Raw genomic sequence first — 8,842 nt, 5'->3', positions numbered from 1 at the left:
GGCCCTCCACAGTGCATTGATCAACATCCAAAAACACTTAAACAGTTAACATTAAAAAGGAAATATATTACATGACTGAATAACCTCAGTTCAACCTGTGAGCAACATATGACGTGTAGTGGGAATTATATATAAATGAAAATGTCTTACTTAAAGGAGAAATTTTTGACCCCATTTTCGTTGTCCCCAGGGTCATCCCGAATTATTAGAAGCAAAAAAACAGACAAAAATGTACTTGACCTAGCCCGAGATGTGTACCTGCCTGCCAGCCTTCCAGAATAGCTCCAATGCTAACCTATAGGGGGAAGTGTTATCTGCTTTTCTGGGCCTCAGAAAATAATAATAAGACCTATGCAACACAGGGTGGGTCCGTACGAGACACAACAGCGCTCGTTTAGCTCAAATAGTGTGGCGAAACAACATAAATATGTGTTTTTGCATGGAGTTACTCACCTCAAATCACCCCGTAGCCATTAGCAGTAGAGTGCCGGGCGCGCTCGTCCCTCCCACTCACCGCAGAAACGAAAACGTTTTCCTCGTAGTTTCGATTTTGTATCCATAAAGAAACGATCGATCCTCACTCTGGAGCTGTTTTCAAGCCAGTGAGGAGTCAGACAAGAACTTGCGCGAGACTTGCATTGTTTTGGCTACGGGCTGCTGTTTAGCTGTAAGAAATCGTTGCTATGTTGTAACATAGTCATACATATGGACATAACAGCTTCATGGATTTATATGGACATGACGACTGCACTGCTCGATCGTTTCTTTATGGATACAAAAACGATTTCATTTCTGCGGTGAGTGGGAGGGACGAGCGTGTGCCCGGCACTCTACTGCTAATGGCTACGGGTGATTTGAGGTGAGTAACTCCATGCAAAAACACATATTTATGTTGTTTTGCCAAACTATTTGAGCTAACTGAGCGCTGTCATGTCTCGTAAGGACCCAACCTGTGTTGCATAGGTCTTGGAATTATTTTCTGAGGCCCAGAAAAGCAGATAAAACTTGCCCCTATGGATTAGCATTGGAGCTATTCTGGAAGGCTGGCAGGCAGGTACACATCTCGGGCTAGGTCCAGTCAATTTTTGTCAGGTTTTTTGCTTCTAATAAGTCGGGATGACCCTGGGGACAACGAAAATGGGGTCAAAAATGTCTCCTCTTAATAAGTGAATTTATTAGCACAATCATTCCATCCATTGTAGTTTTATTTATTAAGCAAATAAATACAGTTCACAAAAACACTTTTCTGCATTATGTCAGTCAGCAGTGGTCCAAAATTCCCCCCGAATGATAGTGACCTTTGTGAGAAAATGTTTCTTTGAGTCACTAACACTACAAATGTGCCAGCAAGCCACACTGCCGGACTTGTACTTGATTTCAATGTGTGAAAATACACATATGTTGCTTAATGCGTCACTTCCAGCACTGGATCTGGTTTCAGACAGACTTTATGTGTGTTGTTACGCAAAACATGAGTTTATTAGCATCATGATTGTATAAGGAGATTGTCTACTGTCAGCTACTACTTCCAGTTTATTACATGACCACCCAAATGAATGCATAACTGATTATTTAAAAAAAAAATCCCAGATAAATGCAGTTGTAACATTCTTGCAAAATGACCAAAAATAATGTCAATAACAATGCAATATTGACAAGAAGGTGGCTATTATTAGTAGTTGTATTTATACTGTACATCACACAACAGTACCACTAACAATAATACCACCAGCAGCTTGGCTTGTCGTCTTTCTAACCGTCTCCCCTTCGGCATCCATATAAAGCTCTGGCTTCCCACTTGACTGGCTGATGATGAGTGACAGCATCCCTGATTCCCAGAATCCAGAGTGGGCTAGCGAGGGGAGAGGAGGGTGGGCTGAGATGCCGGCGAGCTGGATCAGGGCATGTGTTCCGGATGATTTGGTACGGGCCGGCCTGGACGGCCATCAACAAATCACTGCTTCTCTCCTTTCTTGATGACGGACCGTTTGCTTTCCTTATTTTACTGTTAACTGACAAGGAATGGTCGATCCAACCCGAGGAAGACTTGGTTGCCTGATGTTTAACCCCTGAAGCTCTTATTTGGGCTGCTGGGGTGGTTGGCGGTGGCAGTGACATCACTGCCAGCAGTGAGGATAAGTAATGAGATGAGTGTGTATCACTCAAATGAAATACATCTATCCATCAATCTGTGTTTGAATAATGATGGTGTCTGGATTTAACCTGTCTCATTAATCTCCAGGGGCTAGCCCTAGCCCACCAGCTTGGACCAGCATGGGTCCCTTTACCCCTTTAAATATAAAAGTAAGAAAGCACAAGTCAAAATTCAGCTCCCCCTATTCCCCTCTCTCTTGGCAACACGAGTCAAACTCGGCTTTTCAAATGTACGCCACAATTCAAGTCTATACTACCATCTGTTCTAATTGTAATTCAGAGAAGGAAAAGGGGATTTTGTCTTTCCCGGTTCAAATTGGCCGTCCAAGCATTCAGGTAGACTTGCAGACTACTCCTTTAAGGGCTTGATAAGACTCCAACAATATATCAGAAGAAAATAAGAACCATAAGAGTGTTGACGCACGAGGGCAAAACAGTAATTCTCCCAGTCAAGGAACGTAATAGTTTTGGTTTTTTAATCCCACTGCTGAGACCTCTAGGAGGAAAAAATAGCCCAATTTGGGCTGCAAGGGAAACCGGACCGGTCTCGATCTTGGACTGAATCACAGCCTGCACAACAAAACAAATTTGGATCAAGGATTATTTTCCAAAGGGGAGGTGGGGGGGGGGGGGGGGGGGGGGGGATCTTGCAGTAACTTTCCAGAAGTATGAACAGGGCAACTATTGACAAACAGTCACCACAAAGGTAACTTTACCCTTCTGACGAGCATGCGTCGTTCAGGGTGGGATATGCATTACTTATCCAGATCTTCACAAGTGCTGCATTGCTGTATGATACAGTGGCCTTAATGTGAGCAGGCAGCGGCAATTGAGATTATTGAGTTGGACTTAAGTATCTCGGAAGCCAAAGAGAAGGTAAACTTTATTGGACCTTGCAGAATTTGATAGCTTAAAGAAGAACCTGAGCTCCTCTCTCTGTTCGCCGTTGCTGCTCCTTTGGCTGTGCTGATACACAGATAATAGGTGTGATAATATTACTTGAAAATCTTTTTGCTGTTACTCAGTTGCGTAGTACTCGGATCCATTGCTTCAATAACAGTTCTCATGTAATATGTATAAAATACTAGCAAAAGTCATGCACTTGAAATGAAGTCAAAGCACAAAATATGGGCAGCAAAATAGGCAGAAAGTATCAAAAGTAAAGGTAGCTGTTTGAGGTGGAGCTAGTTCATCTACTTTATATACAGTCAAGTGGTTTAGCTCACAAAAAAGGGTCAGGAGATAAATCTGAGTTTGTGAGGTGATTAATTAGGATAGAAAGAAAAGAAAAGTAAAAGTTCTGTTCAGCAAATTTATATTCATTTCTTTTGGTTTTGATTTTGATCCATGCATTCTTGTGAAATAATGGATCATTTTATTGTTTTTGGGCCTCAATCAACTATTAAAATAAGATTCTAAGCTGCCAGCATGCTTGTCCGAATCAAACAACTTGTGAAACTTCCCGGATCCATCTGAAATCTCCTTCGAGCAGCGCTTGTTCAGGTGAGCAGAGGTGAGGAAGCATGGTTTGATCTTCTCTCTCTCGTTTATTTATTTATTTATTTTTTCATTCGTCACACAACTATTTCTTTCACCGAAAAAAAATTATGACGGTGATGAGAATGGACCTTAACGGTAAAGTTAACCGGACAGCTAAACAGTGAGCTGAAAATCACTATGAAGTCCAAAAGCTGAGAAATGAGGCAGATTCAGGTGATGATTCTCCATAGAATCTCAGATAGACGTGGTTGGATTGTTTTCACATCTTTATTTGATACCTTGTAACGATTAAAAAAAAAAAAAAAATACAGATTACTTTAAGATGGCCCGTGGAAGCATCCTGGATGGTGAGCAGCCATGTGAACTAGGTTTGTTGTCTGCCTCCATGCTGTAATTCCCTCTCTGTGCTGCTTCTGATGAATAATTAAGAATGGACAAAGTGGATCACTGCCAACATTGATTGTAATGCATTATGCTTTTTGCAATCGAATCCTCAATGTCGAACGTGTTACGATTATCTGCAACAAGCCTGACTGAGGAGATCCTCCGTGCAACACCTACATGCGTAATGCGTTTTCATATGAAAGATCCCACTTTGACTTGAGAGGAATATGTGGTGAAATGAGACTCTATGGTTTGGCTCTCTGGAAGACCCGAAGGGAAAAACCTGCAAATTGTAGCCAACGCTAATACTGGGAGAAGGTCAGGGGGGCAACCGCAGTGGACTTGATCAAGGGGTGTCATTTAATATAGGAAATGTAATGACTCGTATGTGAGAATTTACACCTTCCGTAGATTGAAGAAACACGATGTTGGACCAACGCCTGCGACTTTTAATGTGGTCGCTCAAAGCCAGATTTAACAAGTATCATTAGTGGCCCGATGAATATCTGGATGTTTTAGTGTTCCTGAAATAGAGAAATGCATAATTAAGAGCTTTTGCTGTCCACAGTCCAGATGAACAAAATGTCCATTAAAAAAGCTGCCATACTGTAGGTAATGCTGTTTTTTTTATACTCTGGCATGGATTTGAACTATTCATTTGGTTGAGGACCCAAACTCATAAACCTCTTTTTATTTTGTTTTTCTGTTTTTCTATTAGTCTACTGGCTATGCTTCACAGTTCAAGCACTCCCTTTGCATGTTTCTGTTCCTTCCTTTATGTGTCTCCATGAGCAAAGAATCCTCCCCAAGCAGAACTCTCCCAATTAGCATTTATTAAAAAATCCCTACCTGGAAGTATTGGCGTAAACTGGCGCCAAGATTTACATGGGTAAAAACTGCATGAATAAGAGATCCTGTTTGGTTTACACAAAAACGACGTAGACGTCTGAGAAATGTTACGGTAGCTGCCAGCGGACTGGAGAAGCACTTTGTCGGTGTGCCGTAGCCCCATGTTGTACAAGGTCCAAGCGCTGTGGAATGAGGAGTCTGCGCTGTCTGGGAGATAGAGACTGAGTGGAACCCATCACTATTACCTTGGCTGTTTGTGGTCGTCCGCCTGCCATATCCCTCTCGCCGCAAGCAGATGGTAGCGTCGCCGGCCTGCCAAGTTTACACTGACGAGAATGTGTGTGTGACACGTGTATCCGATGGCGTGTGTGTACGTGAAAAAAAATGTACGTGGCAATGACGCGGTAGAGTTCATCGCGATCCAAGACGAGAAAAAACGGCTAGATGAAAAAGGGCCTTTATCTTGCACGCGGCGTATGGTTTTTCGCGTCAATTTGCCTCGAGATCACGTCACGGGGGAAAGAGAGTGATGAATTTTGATATATGTGGGATATATGTGAGAAAGGGATGTAATACGGTAACCTTGCTCTGCTGCAGAAAAAGGAGACGGTAAGCGAGTGGTGGGGAAACGAGCGCAGTCAAAGCGAGTCAGCAGACCGCATTGCATGTCAGTATGTCCTGCAGATGTAGACATGAATCGCTCACTGATGCCATAATTTACACGTATGAAACAACACCAGGCTGCGTCGGGCTTCTCACTGGGGATCCTCATGTTTCTTTAAACCCCTCCATGTTTGCCAGTTATCGTAGTTGGGGAAATTACCAGTGACCAACCACCCCAGAGACGCTGGAGGAGACAAATGACTACCATGAGGATAAAGGAACCAGCCAACGGGCGAATGAAACCATGCATGGCTGCAGCTCTTATGAGCGCATATGGATGGAATTAATAACAATATTGCTGGAGATTACTAAAAAAGGGAAAACATGCCATTGGAGTTCGGGCAAAAAGCTTTGGAATTTAAGCAGACTTAACAGGTAGAGGGAGGCCGAGTCAGGAGCATGAATAACTATACAGATCTTTTACTTAGTTGAAGTAAAAGTAGCAGGAGCATAATTAAATTACTTAAGTAGCCTAAAGGTGGCTACAAGTATCCATGAAATGTACTAGTATCAAAAGTACTAGCTATATTTTGTATCTATAGTAATGCTGGATTAATACAAACAGCATTTAATGCTGGAACTGGATGTGACGGAGCTTGCTTTAAAAGGAATAGTTCAACATTTAGGGAAACGTGCTTCTTTGCTTTCCTGCTGAGAAGAAACCCTGATGTCTGCACGCCAAATAAAGCCCATCATAACAATTGAAGTCCACAAATTAAAAAGCGACATCTTGCATGTGCAAGGTGCAAAAATCAAAGTGTAGAAATTACATATTGTGGTTTAAACCGACAAAACCAGGCTGGCTGTTTGTCCTTGTGCTAAGCTAAGCTAAACTAACCAGTTGCTGGCTGCAAGCTTTATATTAGAAAAGAAAGTAGCTCTACTAAGATGTCACATAAATCTAGTGCAGTAAAAAAGTATGCTTCTGAAATGTAGTGAAGTAGATAGCATGGAATGGACGCTTTTATTTGAGGCCTTCTTGAGTATTTTAATTTAAACCTTCACAATGTAGATACTTGAGTAGGCTAATTGAGCATATGTACTGAGTTACATTATACTACCATTGACAGTATGGTATGCCATTAAAAATGTGAGAAGGAAGTGTTCACACGGCATCAAAGCTCCAACTTGGAGGAATATGTGTTCCATTGTTCCCAGTTGGAATGAGCTTTGGCACCGTGCCTCGGAACTCCTTTGACTCCGGCGCTGTAGTAAAAATAGTGTTTACCATTCCTGGATGGTATCATGTTAGTGTACACAGATGAGATGTCTCACAATGCCTATGGAATAAAAGAACATGTTCCAGCTTGTGTGCATTCACAAACCCGTGTAAACTCTGTCTGTACAACCCCAAACCTCCGCTACTTCCACATACTCCCAGGCTCCGTTGCATCCCTCTCAGGGTATAAAATATCCCTCTGTGGTCGCCATTAACATTCACCCAGGAAGCTCAATCAGTAGCCAATTCTGGTTTTCCCTCCTTTTTGTAATTAGGCCCCAGGCCTTGTGTGGGGTAAGCCTGTGCTTTCTGGCTGAGAAGACGCCCTGAGAGGGGATTTGCGGTTTGGGAAGCCTGGGTTGGAAAGAACAACTGTCTGTTGGAGCCAGCAACTTGCCCCTCTCTGATTTGACGCATGCCCTACGCTGTGACAAGAGTTTGCAGACAGGATGCAGCCTTGACATATGCTCGGTTTGAGGCCGCTGCCAGAAAAGCCTGGAGCTGAGAAGCCGGCGCAACAACCAGAACGGCCCGTGGAGGCCACAGAATATCCTCTGGAAGAAGATCGCAGCAGTCTGGAGCCTCCTGGTCAAGAGGTTTAGGAGTACAAGCATCGCCCGAAGCCAATAGTTTTAATTCCACGGGCAAAAGCTCTTCATATTGTTGAAATTACCACATAGTCTCACTCACAGGCAGACACACAAACTCAAGCTGACACAAAGGCATGCCTGCACATTGTCTGCACATTCATAATCACACTTTCATAACCACACTCTCCCTCACACACACACACGCACAATTCTCTGGGATGTTCTCTTGCCTTGAGAGGAAATTATTTTCCCAGCATTGATGCCCTTGGAGAAAAAAATAAGTTTGCATTCGTGCTGGTGCAATTGTGTTTGGGGGAAAAAATAATACAGAATCAACAAGGAGATATTGTGCAATGACCAGAAGAAAGAAAAAAAACCCTCTTTTGCCAGATGACCCGACTGCTTCATATGCAATGATTGCATTTTATTATGCAATACGAGGCTCCCTCTTTCCACATAAACATCCTACCTCCTTATCAGTGTGTAGCGAAGCAGTTTCAACGCTCTCTCCTTCCTGTGCAGACGGATGAGTGTGATGTGGTTAAATCTTAGCATGTATCCAAAAAAAAAAACGACTTTGATGAATGCATTCTTGTCAACGGTGTTTTCCACAAAATGATTTCCCTCGTGAAAACGGAGTTAATTTGACACGATAAGCCAAGCGGATCTACGAAAACACACCAGAATTAATAAATGTGCATTTATTATGATGCATGTGTGTTAATATTCAAACCTAATTGAAATGGATCAAATGCTTGGAAGTGCATTAAGCGTTGCGGATTTATTTATTTTTGCTGAATTTGGAGTTCTGGATGGCCGATTGCGTGGCGACTGGGGTAGTTATCTCCTCACAACTCTCCTCTACATGTCAGGTGTTGTTTGACTGATCCATCCTCGCTGGTCCAAACCCTGCATCTCCATTCCCAGAAAAAGGGAGTGTGGGTCAGGCCGTCCGTGCTCGTAGCCAAAACAGTATTTCATCACCAGGCCCTGGACAGGGCAGGATTTAGCGCTGCATGCCTCATCCATCTTTGGCGCTCCCAGCCTCTCCCCCTAAAACGGACAGAGATGGATGAGCGAGCTGGAGCCCTGCTCTGCCTTTCCACTCACTCCCTCACCTTGGGAAACTTCCCCCATGTTCCGCTCCTGAGCATCACGGAGCAGTTTGCTCTTCCCCTCTGTCTCGCAGCCCCTCCACTTTGTTTCGCTCATCTTCTTCGACCTCCACTTTGATCTCCCACCAATCCTATTCCCCTGGCCCGTCCAACAGCCGGTACCCTCCCCTGCTTTAAACGCTATGAGGCTCTACTTGAATTTGTCTCTCAACGCGAGCTTTGGACAGTTGTAAATTACCGTCATCACCCCTGCGTTTGATGAATAGGCCGATCAGGCTCGGCTCTATCCGGGTGTAAGCTCATCATCCCAGGGCTCATCCTGTTCAGCTAACCTGGCCACTGTAGTGCAGCCGAGGACAAGCAAACCC

The sequence above is a fragment of the Eutrigla gurnardus genome (assembly GCF_963514095.1).
Source record: "Eutrigla gurnardus genome assembly, chromosome: 14".
Classification (NCBI taxonomy): Eukaryota; Metazoa; Chordata; class Actinopteri; order Perciformes; family Triglidae; genus Eutrigla; species Eutrigla gurnardus.
This window is presented reverse-complemented; position numbering follows the sequence as displayed.